This window comes from Lithobates pipiens, unplaced genomic scaffold, assembly GCF_037356315.1.
Source record: "Lithobates pipiens isolate NorthernLeopardFrog02 unplaced genomic scaffold, aLitPip1_a1.2 Scaffold_19, whole genome shotgun sequence".
Lineage (NCBI taxonomy): Eukaryota > Metazoa > Chordata > Amphibia > Anura > Ranidae > Lithobates > Lithobates pipiens.
In genome coordinates, this window is record NW_027507764.1 from 427,811,032 (window position 1) to 427,823,937 (window position 12,906).

The following is a 12,906-nucleotide window of genomic DNA, read 5'->3' on the forward strand; positions in this document are numbered from 1 at the left end:
TAACTTTTTGGGCACAGAATCCACAATTCACGTCCATTTTGACTTTGTAATTGCCTAAAACACAGATAAATCAGTCTACTGATCTTAATGTATAAAAAGTAAAACATAGAGAATTCCTGCACTTACCCTACCACCTTTTCAATACAAATGAACAAAGAAATGATTTGACCAATTAACAATTAGACAATTAGACAATTGGAAAAGCTGCAGCCAAAAAAGTCTGAACCCTAGACCTGAAAAAAATCATTTAAAAAGCAGGTGTGCTAATCCGTTTTCATAAACCAATAAATCATAAACAATTGTGAACAAACTGTATCAAACATTGATCTCAAAAAATTGGGCAAAAAACAATAAAATATAAGAAACACCCAGTGACCATGAAAAAAATCCATGCAGTGAAATGAAAAATAGAAGCAACTCCAAATAAGTGACAGTCCACCGATACTTAAGTGCTCAGCTTGTGCACCACCTGTTTCCCCAGCCTCTCACCTCAAATACAGACCATCAACGGCCAATATAGCACTGTATATCTAATGATGACACTTCCACCACTTCTTTCTCTTCTCGTCAAATTTCAATTGCAAGAATCCCAAATCAGTAAACAAACTAACTTCCGGTCTCGGCCACGACCGGAAGTGATGAACATGACACCTAGCTCCTCTCTGACATGTTGCGTCACAACCTCGTGACTTTATCAAAGGGTATGGGAGACAGGTGTCACCGAAGCTTATATGTGGTATGCGCCGCTGTCATAGCAACCGTAAACAGCGACACCTCCACATTGTCAGAAACCATGCACACATACACAGATAAATCTTGCAGTGAAAAAGTACATTCTTCTAATTATAGACATCATATTAAGCTCATAACATCCTATACTGGAATAGAATATTGCTACACATCATAGAAATACAAATAAAAATAAATATAAATAATTGTATATAAACAATATAGAGCGACATCTAGTGGCCCTAAAAGCTAATGCCTCTCAAAATAATAAAATCAATACAGAGAACTCCTCACTAAGGCCATCTAGTGGTTGAACAAGAAAGTGTCAATCAATCTAAATACTGATGCCTCATTTAAATCTCTACACGTATCTCAATCATCACCGGGATATATGTGTATAAATACACAAATCTTGGTTCTCTCAGGAAACAGGACAGAGATTGTGTGTTCATATTAAGTATGGGCACCAATCTCTCTCTCTCCCTAGTCAGCCCCATTCCCTCTACAGTTAGACCACACCCAGGGAACACAGTTAACCCCTTGATCACCCCCTAGTGTTAACCCCTTCCCTGCCAGTGACATTTATACAGTAATCAATGGCTATTTTTAGCTCTGATCACTGTATAAATGGTCCCAAAATAAAGTGTCTGATCTTTCTGCCGCAATGTTGCGGACTTGATAAAATTGATAATACTCTATGCTGACCCCACAGCCCCCCAGGCGATTGCCCACTTTACCCTCCAGCACACAGCGGGTGATTGACAGCCTCAATTTTGTATGTTTTGCTGTGAGCCTGTTAGACGGGGGGGTGGGTATCCATTCCTTCACTTAGGTTTCACTAAACTTTGGGGGTTATTTACTAGAGGAAAATCCACTTTGCTCTACACGTGCATTTGAAAGCGCACTTGCAAGTGCAGTTGCTGTATATCTGAGGGGGACATGCAAGGAAAATAAAAAACAGCACTTTTGCTTGTACATGATTGGATGATAAAATGTTCCCCTCATTTTGGATCTTCTCCTCAGATCTAAACTGATTGCACTTGCAGTGCACTTGTAGTGAAAAGTGGATTTGCCTTTGGTAAATCAACCCCTCTGTGTTCTAGCTCAGCAGTGCTTTTTATCAAAGCTTAATTGAGTAAGTGCTTACCCATATGGGTGCTTACCCATATGAGTATGCACCCAAGGTGCTTACTCATATGAGTGCCCATATGAGTATGCACCCAAGGTGTAAAATGTGCCAAGGTGTTTTGTGATGCTGGATTTTCACTGTACTTTTGTGACAGAATAAATATTCAATGTTCAAGATATTGCTGAGAACTCATTTGGGAGATTTACTGAAACTAGTAAAACTTACAGTGGCCATCTTGCCCCCTCACTCTCCTCTTCTTCTGCAGATGCTGATAGGAGCCAGGATTATCTAATTGATGTACCTGTTTTATTACTGGATCTTGTAAGTGTTTTGAACCGTATACATGTTAAAAACTGTTGGAATACTGCACTTAGAAGCATCTTCCTGTTGCCTTTTTACTAAAATTAGTGCACAAAATCTGGTTCAGCTGTGCATAGTAATCAGCTTCTTGGTTTTAGTCCGACTTTAGCACGACTTCAGCACTATTTCTGTGGGATTTGTAATGAATTGATATGACTTCAGTGCTACTTCAGCGAGAGTGGCTGTCTATGTCACAGGGAGCAACAGTGATGTTATGAACAAAAGTTTAGCTAGCAAAGGTTTAATATTCAACTTCTTTCAGGCTCAAGTAGTGCTGATATAGGCACAGGTACGATTTGCAGCACGATTTACATTATAGTCTATGGCAATTAAATCCTACTGAAGTCCTCAAAAAGTAATACATGAACTACTTCTCAAATCACACTACTTGAAATTGTACCTATTAAGACACTGCCATAGAAACACATTGGAAGCTACTTCAGGTAAGATTTGAAATTGCACGTCATTCCTTAAAGTCATAACAGTGTTATTGGGTACTGATTGTCAAAGCTTAATTGAACAAGCTGAAGTTGGAAGCTGATTGGTTACTATGCACAGCTACACTACAGAACAATTAATTATACTATTCAAATGTTTAGTGTTCCAGTGTTATGCTGTTAATGCATAAATAATTAAAAAAAGTATTTTTCATGCTAATTTTTAATGTTATAAATCTATACACTCTAAACCATGAGAAGAGGTATTATTGGTTTTTCAGCCTCTCTGTCGACTTATATTTATTTACAATGAAGCAGCAGTTAATAAACAATAATGATTACATTTAATTTAAATCTTGTCATAATGAGAAAATGTTTTAATGGTTTGCCAATAAGTGAAGATATTGTCATTACATACATGTAATTCTCAATACCCAGGTTGTTAAATTACAGTGGCACCTGTCATGTATGTATTATGTTCTATTTCTACTTGTTTGGTATTATGGTAGGATTCTTACGTCAAACTTTAATAATGATAGTAGACACATAGGTCAAGTAATTTTTTCTAGATGTTAAAATAGTGTGCATAATTACAAATAACATTCAAAATAGATTTTACAGCAAAAAGGTTAATTTGACTAGCTTAGTTTGCCTTTTACTCTGAGAAGTTGCAAAAAAAATTTGCTTTGTACTGAACTGTAATTTCTGTATTTCTATGGCTTGCATTTTATGATGTCTGTAATTTATTACTGTGCAATTATGATAAGTAAAACAAATCCTTCTGGGCTCTCATTCAACTCTATCACATATACCTGCTTATTTAAATAAATGGCTAATTGCTGTGGATTTTGTATTCATTCTTGTATTCTTCAGTACATTTATGCATTTTACAGAGCAGTATCATTTCAGTATGACAGCCCTGATGTATGACCATCAGATCTTATTAGTGGTCTACTAATAAAATGTGTCTAAGGTATGTGTTAAAGGCCAAACTATTCAACAATGCTGTTTCAATTTTTGGTGAGCATGGTTGAATTGATTCACCGTTGAGAGGCTACAATGGGAGACATTAGCTTGAAGTTTCCATAAGGCTAAAAATAAAGTCCTTTTTCCTGTTTAGTCAGCATCAGGGTTTTCCACTGGGATTCAGTAAACTCTTAAAGCGGTAGTAAACCCGCAATTTTTTTTTTTTTTTTAAACCTGCAAAGCAAAATGCATAATGAGCTAGTATGCACCGCATACTAGCTCATTATGAAATACTTACCTTAGAACGAGGCCCCGACATCTGGCCCGATCCACGCCGAGGGAGCCGACATGCTCCCTCGGCGTCTCTTCCGGGTATCGCGGCTCCGGCGCTGTGAGTGGCCGGAGCCGCGATATCGTCACTCCCGCGCATGCGCGCGGGAGATTTCAGTCCGGCCGCACGAGCGCTGCCGGATTTTCATGGAGAGAACCCCCTTGTGCGCATGCGCCGCTGCAGTCAGCGGCGCATACCGAGGGGAATATCTCCTAAACCGTACAGGTTTAGGAGATATTATTTTTACCTACAGGTAAGCCTTATTATAGGCTTTCCTGTAGGTAAAAGTTAAAAAATTGACCATACTACCACTTTAAGGTTTATTGAGGAATCTCCACTGTGATGCACAGCTTCATCAGATTAATATCTGCTTATGGGTGGCTTTAAAATCCTGCTTGCTGGATGATACTGTTAAAGTCCTGGCTGCTGACAACAACAGTGTCGAGGGACGAGAGGAGTGGTCCTTATAGAGCCAGCAGCATGGAATGGAGGGATTTCTTCTGTTTTATTAGTACGTGTACATACCTTTTCTTGGATTTTACATGGACTGATGATGCAAATTGCCCTGTTCCATTGTGCATTGTCTGTTGCAAACAGTTTAAGATCACTCCAAAGACATGCTGGTATATTAATTGGCGCCTGTATCTGTATTTGTGTAGGCAGGTTGAAGTTCCGGCTGCCCATTTACACAGTCGGGAAGCTAAGAGTTTTGTGTGTTTTGTTTTTTTTTGTCTGGGGGGTTTTTTCTAGGTCTGACCCACTGGTTCTATCTGATATAAAAGGGACAGAGGGTCCGCACCCAGGGTGAGAAAGCCCAAGCCTAAAAAAGGGGAGGAGAATAAGGGACAGCCAAGGTGGATAGGCCCAGAGATGTGGGAGATGGAATCCTGCCATGCTGTTATCAGAGTCTGGAGGACCAGAGAATTGCCAGGATCAGAGTTTAACCCACTATGGACTCATTCAATCATGGACTTAATCTAAGCAGGTATGCTAGGGCAGCCGCAAGCCTGTAGTTAAGGCATAATGATGCTAGGGGAATGCCTGCACTTTATTCCAGACTGTTCCCTGTGATTTCCATCATGTTAATTTTTTCCTTAGTAAAGACTTTTTGAAACATTTAGAAGTAAAAAAAACACAACATATGGACAATTGCACCGCAGTAGCAGGAAAAATATGTATATAAATAGTGCTTATAATAGGTTGGTAAATTCCATAATCCAGGAATAAAGTCTCAAATAATAAAAAGTAATTTTGGTGGCAGCTATCCCCAGAGTGTGTCCAAGACTCTGTAACAAACCACAGAAAAAGAAGGGAGAGGGAGGCACACCTAAGTGTAGTATTAATTACACCGTTTATTGCACAAGATTAATTTCACTTACAAGATGTGAGGAATAACACACGCATTGTATTGGAGGTATCATCATCCTCAGAGGCTGTCACTGTCCAGTAGGTCTTCTGGGGGGCAGTTGGCTGTGAAGCGGAGAGCTGAGACACAGGAGCCCAAGCAGCTCAGACTTTCTGGTCACTTCCTGCGTCCCAGCTCTCCCCTTCACAGCCATCTGGACCCCGGAAGAACCACTGAACAGTGGCAGTCCCTAAAGGATTATAATCCCTCTGATACAATACGTGTGTTTTTCTCACATCTTGTACGTGAAATTCATCTTGTGCACTAAACTGTGTCATTAATACTACACTTAGGTGTGCCTCCCTCTCCCTTCCTTTTCTGTTGTTTTTTGAAACTTTGCCCTTGCCTGGTCTGAAGTTACTAAAGGGGAGAAATGTAAGTAGCTGACACATATAAGCTACAACTCGGGTCACTAACCCAGTCACGGCTCGGCTGGGGTATGAAGACATCAGTACCAGTGTTAATATAGTGTGACGATATAGTGGTTACCAAGGGCAGCAAAGGGTTGTCTAGCAGCCTGTCATTAAGCATGTATATGTGGCAGGTGAGATAGCCTCTAGCAGCAAGGGAGATGTTGTTGGAACTCCTTCAACAGCAATCTGACTCTCACAGCAATGGGGGCAGACAATCTGTCTCCCACAGCAATGGGAGCAGATCTGCAACATTGAGGCCCTCATCCTGTACACAGGTATGGAAGAGAAATAGTTAAGTGAAGTCAAGTGCACACCTGGAGTCCATGATAGGTGCACCCCATATCATTACTGGAAGTGGGGGGCTGGACAGCTGGAGATGGACATTGGCTCTGCGTGTCCCTCCTAAATGCACAAGAAACTGAGGTGATGCTTACTACATCAAGATATTTTACTAGAGTTCATTCATTTTTGTCATGTACCGGGTCATGAGTGTGGCTCAAGTATAGGTATGTGTATGGCAGTGACTCTGTACAAAGTGCCTAGTATAGCCCAGAAGAACCCATCCCTAGGTAGGCCTCTCATATAATCCTTGCTTGACGCCCAACAAGAAGAAAAATATGGAGGATGTGATGACCACCCTGTCACCTTGAACTAACCTACATGTATATTTCTGAACTAGGGACTGTAAATTTTAAGCTGCTCGAGGGAAGGAACTGATGTGAATGTACAATATATATGTAAATGCTGCATATATTTTCAGTACTTGTAATAAATAATAAATAAATAGAACTAGAGGTATTCATGAAAATAAGCCACTATTTGAATGTTTTGTTTTTTGTTAACACGCATGGGAAAACTGTAAATAACCACTTACTGGCTGCTCCCTGTAGCTTTACTGGTACAATGCAGTCTGACTGCACAGAATCATGTATATATACATTATACTTGATTATGCTCTTCTAGGTAGGCACACACAGAATGGTGCGCCATTTATGCTGTGATTAGTCACAGCCCAAGCCAATCAGTGGGTGCTGGACAATGCATGACTGCCGAAACACGCTGATCAGCAAGGAGGAAGATAGGACAGAGGTCTGTCTATGTAAATAATACAGAACTCTGTCCTGTCAGCAGGAATGTGCTGGTTTTTGTTTCTCTGCAAGGCAGGGGAAAAAAACAGTACATCCCTTAGTGAAAATACCCCACAGAACACACATAAACACTGGTTATGCACACATTTATCCCTTTGATCGCCCCAGATGTTTAACCACTTCCCAGCCAGTGTCAGTAGTATAGTGACAGTGTATATGTTTAGCACTGATCACTGTTTTAGTGTCACTGGTTCCCACAAAATGCCAAAAGTATCAGTTAACATCAGATTATCTGCTGTAATATTACAATCCCACTATAAGTCGCTGATCGCTGCCATTTCTAGTATAAAAAAAATTCCAATACGTATTCCATAGCTCAATATACGCCTATTGAATTTTTTTTTTAACCAAAGATATGTAGCCAAATTCATATTGGCCTATATTTATGAAGAAATTAGATTTTTAATGTTTTTTATTGGATATGTTTTATAGCAGAAAGTAAAAAAATATTGTTCTATTTCAAAATTGTAGGTCGTTTTTTTGTTTATAGCACAAAAATAAAAAAGGGTGATCAAATACCACCAAAAGAAAGCTCTATTTGTGGGGAAAAAAATTATATAAATGTAATGTATTTATTTTTGAAAGCATGAAAATTAACCTTTTAATTCAATAAACATCCACCAAAGTCAGATTGGCTTCACAGTTTCAGTTAACACATATAATGCACTTTAGAGGCAAATTTACAACTATGAAACACAGACTGAGCCAGATGGGTTTTGTTTTTGTTCTTTTGCCCAACATCCAAATAAATTTTATTTGCAGAGGGAGCATTTCTCTTCTTCACACAGAGATGATCAGGCTTCAAAACGGTAGCAAAAAAAAAAAATGTTCAAGTGGATTTGTTGCTTTTGGCAATTACACAGATCAGTGCTTTTTACATTGGGCCATAAAACCAAATAAAACAAATGCATGCAAGTTTCAGGAGCCCAGTAGAACCAAAAATGATGAGAGCTAAAATCCTGGAGCTAACTTCCTGACCTGTAATTTAACAATAAGGCAGACTGCTTCAAGGTGGCCATACACAATCTTTATCACCAAGGGGTGCCTCTCCTCACCTGCACCATGTTCTGCTTGATTTGATCCTGCACCAGATGTAACATTCAAGCAAACTTCACGTAATGCTTTTCCAGCATGTAAAAAACAAACAAACACTTCAATTGATAAATTGTGAACCTCATACTACTCTAGTAAATCCTATTGCATCCAAATGAATGCAAGTCAGGATCCAACAGTTTAGCGCTTAACTTATCAGCTTTGTATAGACACCATACAACTGGCCATACACATTTAATTATACAATCTCTATTAGATTCAACAACCCAGTGTGTGGTCCTCTACCTAATAGTCCACGTAATTCCAATGCAACCAGGAAGACCCTTACACTGCATACTTGTTTAAATAAATTTAATTTATGTTCAGTGTTACATGACCACGCAATTGTTAGTTAAATGAACGCGGTGCCATATAGCAAACAATGGCCTGGTCATGAAGGGGGTAAATCTTCTGGAGGTCAAGTGAATAATTTCATTCTTAATAGTCTAGGGGACGCAATCATCACAATTTTCACTATCATTGTCACTGCATATGTGAATTCAAATTGAATAATATGACCTAATGTCTTCAGTTACTTTAGAGTGGACCTGAGATCAAAAAGTGCAGTTTTTCTGTTTTATAGAGAACATCAGGACTTGTTAAATGTGACTGAGCAGTACACTGAAAAATATACCCTTTGTCTAAAATTCCTTATGAAAACTAACAGTGCACTTTCTGTGCTTCAGTCTTCCAATCATCTGTAGTTTAAGTCCATTGCGTCATTTGCAATAAACCCCCCATAGATTGGGTTTTACTCCGAGCATCAGTGCAAAGTGGGTTTTGTGCTGAACACCAGTTATTGTGAATCTGTGATTCAGATATTTAACGTTGTATGTCATTGTGTTATATATTTATATAAACATACCTTTATGGTGCATTGTGGTGTTTTGTGAAAAGGAGGTGTCAGAAAAAAGAGGGGGAGTCAAGGCCTCTGTACTGTATATAGAAACAATTGACAAGGTTAGCAAGGAAGTATCTGCTGAGTCATTTCCATGCACTGATACAATATTGGAAAAAAAGCCCTCTTTACTTTTAAATGTACCTATTCTTGAGTTTCATGGACCAATGGTCCAAATTGCCCTGTTCCATTGTGCCTTGTCTGTTGCAAACAAATTACAAATAGAGAATGGCTCCATCAAAATTAAAAATACTATTTTATGAGGATAATACAAATCACAGCCAACTGGCATCTAAATGTGCTAATTATTTTATTTGGTTATTGAAATTCTAAAATAAGCAAAGTACAGCTTTACTAAGAAACATTTTCAGCTAGTAAAGGGGCTTAGGAAGCAAGTTATTTAGTGGCAGAACGTATTGCTCAGAAATTAATACTGTCAGCATGTAAATTGCTAGGACCAGATGCAGTACATGAAATTGAAAAGGTCAATCTATTGATGACATAAAGCTGAAGTGGTTTAGTATAATAAATTGAAAAATTGCATCTTTTCTATCCAGGTTGATGACTCAATAGATATAACCAAGGCATGCCATCTTAAAGTATTTGTAAAATTTGAAAATGTTAGTGACATTCATGAAAACTTTTTTTTTTCTGCAAAGCGTTGTCTGAAACAACCAATCAAAATGTATTTAATATTTTTGTCTTAGTATCTCAAAACAACAGGCCTATCTTGGAAAGGATATGTTGGGATGTGTACTGATGGTGCCCTATTAATAGTTCACTTTTATCTTTTAAAAAAGGAGGATCCTAATACTGTCAAAAAACATTGCTTTTTTCATGGAGAAGTACTCATGTCAAAAACTCCTGTAGCTGAAATGAGAAGATCTGAATGATGCTACAAAAGTGGATAACTTTACTAAACATATATCAGTGCACCCAAGAATGTTTAAAAAACCTTGTGAAAACCTGAACAAAGTGTGAATAATGTCATGTAAATATCCTGCTACATACAGGAATCAGGTGGCTTAGCAGAGAAAAAGTTATCGACCAAATGGCTGAGCTGATAGAAGAATTAAAGGAGTAAATTCAAGAAAATAGTAGACCAGATATTGCTGAGTGCTTTGAAGATGCCTACTTAGCTGATATTTTTTATCACACAAACCAGTTGAATAGGTCTCTCTAAGGCCCTGGAGAAAATATTCTAAGCAGCTTAAAAGGAAACTGAATCTTTGGAGAAATCATGTCGTGAATAGAAATCTTGAGAAGTTTTCGCTGGTGCTTGGGCTTGGAGATGAAGGATGTCAGCAAGTCTCAACTGTTGGTACCATATAACAGGAAAGGCAGTAGTCTCAGGTAGAGATTTTATAATTTTTTTATTACAAAAATATGTATAAAAGAATTATACAGGTATACAGTTATAAAACCAAGCATGACAATCAAGAGACATTGGCTCTATAGTCACATATTGTGACATCTTATTACAGTACTACCATCTGTGTATTGCTTGCTCCATATGTTTCATGGATTAAGTCTACTGCGTCTACTGCTTCTTCAGGAGCTTTATAGTACATATATACATATGCAATGCTTTTAGAGCAATTATCATATGACTAATATAAATAAAAGGAGAACATACATTAATCATATAATACATATTCAGTTTAATATAAAACAAGATGAAGATACAGATACATCATATATCTGCTGTGGAAACACTATGGGTGAATAGCTTTACCAAAAAGTGCTGCAGTGCAGGCAGCCCAAAGGAGGATGGCCCGTTCCGGAGGGCCTGGGAGCCTCTCACACAGGATAGAACACATATAAAGGTCTAATTGAAAAATTAAGGATTCAATTAGAGAAATGTGTCTAGCCATAGTAGTTAGTCATAAAATGCTGGATGACAACGGTTATTCATACCAAAAGCTTGGCTGAATCGGGGGGATTTAAAAAGCCAAGTAAGATTATTTTCTATGAAGTGTTAGAAAATCTAGAGGGAAACCACATATGGGTAGATAGATAAATTGCTGATTCAGACATAACTATTGAGCAGTAGAAATGGAAGACTATATATATCCATATGTTCTATACTTTGTGCCGTAAGTAGATCAAGATGCATATATATATATATATATATATATATATATATAAATGTATGATGTATACAAAGGTTTTTAACAGATATCTAGAACCAGAGAAGGAGAGGGAATGTGTGTGTATTTGCTGTATCTATAATGCTACAATATTCACAGTTGGTTTCATATGTCTACTATGACAACAAATGTCTTACCTTAGAGAAAGCTAGAGATTGATACTGGGTAAAGGAGATGTACACAGAAATCAATCCATGTTCCTGTGAGCAAAAGGGCATCCCCCTACAATAAAATAAAGGTTGTAAAATTTGTGAGGCCTTCTTTGGGAAATCTGGGGCACAGAGGTCAGATGTAGTTGGACGGACATTGATAAATAAAGCCTACCATAAAACCTCCCACCATGGGGTGGGCGTTGCTGGACAAGAGCCAGCACACAAAGACATATAAATAGAGGGGCTGTATGCTACATTTCATAGAAAATAATCTTACAGGGCTTTTTGAGTCCCCCTGATTCAGCTAAGTTTTTGATACGAATAACTATTGTCATCCAGTATTTTGTGACTAACTACTATGGCTAGACACATTTCTCTAATTGAATCCTTATTTTTTCATTTAGACCTTTATTGGTGTTGTACCTTTTGCAGTGGTAAAAATCAGTGGTGTCTATTTGTGTATTTGTGTATTGTCTACGGGTTGAAATATGCTACCTGTTTTCTCTGTACCATACTTGCATATGGCAATAAAAAACATTTAAAAAATGTGTAATTCCCTCCACTGGAAGTGGTACTAGCTGAGAGTGTCCACAACTTTAAAAAATGTTTAGATGCCTTCTTCAGGAAGCAATATCACATACACATACATACACACACCTACTGTAGGTTGAAACGGGGGGACTTACTGTATGTCTTTTCCTCACAAACTATGAGGAAGCTTACTTTATTGGGAGCTATTTGTTTAGTCTGTTTAGTTATCAATTGTCACTTCTAGTGATTGTTCACCAGCAACTTTATTAGCACGATTGAGCTAGCCAAGATGTCATGTGTAACTTTAGCCTAATGAAGTGATGGCCAGCAAGAAGTAATCATCTACAGCATATACACTATATTAGAAAACATTTTGGGATGCCTGCCTTTACAAACACATGAAATTCAATGGCATCCCAGTCCTAGTCCATAGGGTTCAATATTCAGTTGACCCACCCTTTGCAGCTATAACAGTTTAAACTCTTCTGGGAAGGCTGCCCAGAAGGTTTAGGAGAGTATCTATGGGAATTTTTGACCATTCCACCAAAAGCGCATTAGTAAGGACAGACATTGATGTTGAACGAGAAGGCTTGGCTTGCAGTTTCCACTCTAATTCATCCCAAATATGTTCTATCAGGTTGACGTCAGGACGTCAGGACTCTCTGCAGGCCAGTCAAGTTCCTCCATCCCAGACTTGCTCATCCATGTCTTTATGGACCTTGCTTTGTGCACTGGTCCAAATCATTTGATGGAGGGGTTGTCTGAGAACTACTCAACTAAAATGACTTATTATTATTATAATATTAGCTATTATATTTGAATTTTTTACTTTCAATCTATAAAACGTAACAATATGTGTAGGTACAGAAAAATGTATCTTAGTGGTAGTAAACTGTGGTGGAGGTTAGGTTGTTCTATAATCTTAATAAGGCATTCAGAGTATATGGTCATAAGAGTGTATGCCAATATAAATTGTTTAATATTGAGAAGCAGTGGGATTGTGATACCTTATAAATTGAACAAAAGGGGCCCAGGCTGGTATGGATGAGTGAGGAAGGGTGAACCTCCTTTGACCCTGACTCTTTATGATATAATGGTCGTATCCAGCCTGAAAATGGCTCCTGTCAGAAGGATATCTTTAATTTTTGATGGATTTTTTTTGTTT

General features: G+C 38.1%; 1 long non-coding RNA gene across 1 annotated transcript in view; it reads left to right on the top strand.

Annotated features, from left to right (window-relative positions):
* Positions 1 to 2,503: 2,503 nt before the first annotated feature.
* LOC143998339 (uncharacterized) overlaps positions 2,504 to 12,906 on the top strand; it is a 56,303-nt gene continuing 45,900 nt past the window's right edge. Inside the window, exon 1 of the long non-coding RNA XR_013277862.1 lies at positions 2,504 to 2,661. This is a non-coding gene — a long non-coding RNA (uncharacterized LOC143998339). The remainder of the gene's footprint in view (positions 2,662 to 12,906) is intronic.